Source organism: Arachis duranensis, chromosome 5 (assembly GCF_000817695.3).
Source record: "Arachis duranensis cultivar V14167 chromosome 5, aradu.V14167.gnm2.J7QH, whole genome shotgun sequence".
Lineage (NCBI taxonomy): Eukaryota > Viridiplantae > Streptophyta > Magnoliopsida > Fabales > Fabaceae > Arachis > Arachis duranensis.
Window position 1 is genome coordinate 59,160,482 of NC_029776.3, and position 4,055 is coordinate 59,164,536.

Genomic DNA, 4,055 nt, shown 5'->3' on the forward strand with positions numbered 1-4,055 from the left:
ACCGAATCGCGTCGGAGGCGTCGACTAGGTACATTCTGCTTCTGAAGTTGCTGAGGTGGTGATTTGGATCGGTGGTGCCGTTGTAGAGATCCATATCGGGTGGCTTGAAATTTCGTGGTACCTTCTCCTTCATGATCTCTTGCGTGAAGGGATCATGGTTGCATTCGGGGGTGGTGCCGCGTTCTGTCCGGTCTTTTAGATTGGCCTCTATTTTCCGTAGTTTTTCTTCTAATTCTCTGCGCTTTCGAGCCTCCCTTCTCAGATCTTGTTCAGTTTCTTTCTGCTTTTTTATGTCCTCTTCGAGTTGTTTCAGTCGGTTTTGTTGTGCCCGGACTGCTTCTAAAATTTCCGAGCTCTTTTCTTTTTCAGAATTTTGTGGATCTTTGTTTGGGAGTGATGTCTTTGGGCGATTCTGTTTGTTTCCTCCTGGAGTGCGTGGTGATAGAGGGCTGTCCGGTCGTTCTCCGGTGTCAACTTCGTCCTCTTGTTCTGATGCGGCGTGGCCATTGTTGAGAGGGTCGTCCGCCATGGTAAAGGGATGACTTCCAGGTCCCCGGCAACGGCGCCAATGTTCCGAGGGTTACCTGAAACGTGTAGCTCGGTCGTTTTGGAGAAGTCCCGAGGTGGGGGGACTGATGACCCGAGCTTGATATGTAGAGTGGTTGGTGGTTGTACCTGCAATGACACTCCGATGCTTAAGTTAGCATGGGTCCAAGCAGATATGTGTAGAATGTGGAATGAATGCCATACCTGGGTGTTCCAGTGTATTTATAGTAGTTGGCCGTGATCTTCCCTGGATAAGATATTCTTATCTTATCTTATCTTTTGGGAGTTTTATCTCTATCTTTTGTGGAACCGCCCTTTCTAGGCCTTTTCGGCCTTTAGGTTTTGGGCTGCGTTCCTTTTGATGGGCCTTCCTTGCTTTATGGTCCGAGGTCCGACCTTTAGGTATGGGCCTTAGGGCGAGGTCGGACCTTCTATGAACTTGCCGAGTTGGGGAGCTCGGTCAGGGTATGAACAGTTATCTTGTAACTCTTAGTCAGGATATCAATAATCATTCTTAGTTTTAATTGCAGAAAGTAACAAAACATGAAATAAAGAGTACTTGTTATGCAGTAATGGAGATCAAATTGGGGTTTTAGAGATGCTCTATCTTCTAAATCTCTGCTTTCTTACTATCTTCTTCTTCACGCACGAAAGGCTCCTTCTATGGCAAGCTGTATGCTGGTGGATCACCGTTGTCAATGACTAACCGTCATCCTCTCAGTGAAAATGGTCCATGTACATGGCTAATCATCTGTTGGTTCTCATTTGTGTTGGAATAGAATTCGTTGATCCTTTTGCACACTGTCACTGCGCCCAACATTTATGAGTTTGAAGCTCATCACAGTCATCCCTTCCCAGATCCTACTCGAAATACCACAGACAAGGTTTAGACTTTCTGGATCTTAGGAATGCTGCCAATTGATTCTAGCTTATACCACGAAGACTCTGATCTCATGGATTTGAATGCTCTTTTGTCAGGAGAGGCAATCAAACTCATGAACCAGGAGCCCAAGAGATACCCACTCAATCTAAGGTAGAACGGAAGTGGTTGTCAGGAACGCGTTCACAGGTTGAGAATGGTGATGAGTGTCACAGATCATCATATTTAAATGCGAATGAATATCTTAGAATAAAAACAAGCGTGATTGAATGAAAAATAGTAGTAATTACATTAATCCATTGAGACAGAACAGAGCTCCTCACCCCCAATCATGGAGTTTAGAGACTCATGCCGTAGAAGATACAAAATTCAGATGTAAAATATCAAAAGGTACAAAATGCATCTCTAAAAGTAGTTTTTATACTAAATTAGTAACCTAGGTTTACAGAAAATGGGAAAACTAAGATAGATAGTGCAGAAATCCACTTTCGGGGCCCACTTGGTTTGTGTTTGGGCTAAGCATTGAAGCTTTCACGTGTATAGGCTATTCCTGGCATTAAACACTAACTTTGGTGCCAGTTTGGGCGTTTAACTCCAACTTTTATGCCAGTTCTAGCGTTTAACGCCAGAAAAGGGTAAAAAGCTGGCGTTTAAACGCCAGTTTGCGCTATCAAATCTCGAGTAAAGTATGGACTATTATATATTGCTGGAAATCCCAAGATGTGTACTTTCCAATGCAATTGAGAGCGCGTGAATTGAATTTCTGTAGATCCAGAAAATTCATTCCGAATGCAGGGAGGTCAGAATCCAACAACATCTGCAGTCCTTTCTCAGCCTATGAATCAGATTTTTGCTCAAGTCCCTCAATTTCAGTCATAAAATACCTAAAATCACAGAAAAACATAGAAACTCATATTAAAGTCCAGAAATGTGATTTTTTGCATAAAAACTAATAAAAATATACTAAAAAGTGACTAAAGCATACTAAAAACTACATGAAAATACCACCAAAAGCGTATAAATATCCGCTCATTAGTTTCCCCACCCAAAATTTGGGTGGTTCTTCCATCCTGGGTTGTATGTTTTAGAGTTTGGATCATATGGTGGTCTAGATGGGTTGTTCACATAATTTGCTTGCTCGCATTCACATTCAGCTTCGGGTCCGTCTTCTTCTTGAGGTAGTGCTTAAGCTTGGATAACTGAGACTTGGCTTGCCTCCACCTTCTTTGTTAACACTGCTAATTATGCTGCAATTGCCTTGTTTTGCACTAGCAAGGCTTCCATAGAGTTGAGTTCCAGCACTCCTCTCTTTTGAGCTCTTTCTGAAGCATAGAAGTACTCATTTTCGGATATAATCTCTATAACATCTATGGCCTCCTCAATAGTTTTCTTCTTGTTGAGTGAACCCCCTAAAGAGTGGTCCACAGCTTTCTTTGCTTCATATGATAGCCCTTCATAGAAGATGTGTAGTTGAACCCATTCATTGAACATATCCGGAGGACACTTCCTTGTCAAGTCTTTGAACCTCTCCCAGGCCTCATAAAGTGTTTCACCATCTTGCTGTCTGAAGGTTTGCACATCAATTCTCAATCTATTGACTCTTTGAGGAGGGTAGAATCTTGCTAGAAACTTGTCACAATCTCCTCCCAAGTGGTCAAGCTCTCCTTGGGGAATGCCTCCAACCACTTTGTTGCCTTATCTCTGAGTGAGAAAGGGAACAAGAGTAGCTTGTAGGTGTCAGGATGTACACCATTGGATTTTATAGTGTCGCATATCCTTAAGAATGTAGTAGGATGTTGGTTTGGGTCCTCTTGAGCACCCCTTCCATTTGAACAATTATTATGGACAAGTGTGATGAGTTGAGGTTTCAACTCAAAGTTGTTAGCATGGATTGTTGGCTTCAAGGTGCTTCTGCCACAATTTCCTGGATTTGGGTTGATGTAGAAGCCTAAGACTCTCTTCTCTTACCCAACATGATTGCCAGCTTCTTCCCCAACATGGTTATGCATCTCTTCCTCCATAGTAGCTCCCAGATCTTCCTCCACTACTTCCTCTCCAACTATGCCTTTGCTTCTTGCTTCCCTCCTTAATCTAAGGAAGGTCCTCTCAGATTCACTATCGAAGGAGGATGAAGTTTCTCCCCTTCTACCTGTCATACATTCAACAAATAGCCAGCAGAGGGCAAGTGAAGTGAAAACTCTTGTTGATGTTAGGGGTTAGCTTGGTTGATGCAATTGATCAAACAGTTAATGTGGCAGTAAGAAGACTGGAAATATGAACAATGAGTAACTAAAATGATTAAAGCAAAAACAAAAAAAAATAAGAAAGCAGAGAAAAAAACTGAAAAGGAATTAACAAGGTAATTAAAATGCTTAATCTAGCTCCCCAATCAATTTAGTAATTGTCAAATTCAAACCAATCCCCAGCAACGGCTCCATAAAACTTGATGACCGAAATTCACACCCCTCAAAATTTTGATTATGAATCCATTCTTTTGGCAAACGCACCAAAATTATCGTCAAGTAATAACCCATAGTGGAGTGGGATCGTATCCACAGAGATTGGTAGATTTGAGCAATTTTAATCAATTGATGAATTAGTCAAGCTAAGCAATATAGAATATGGTTGC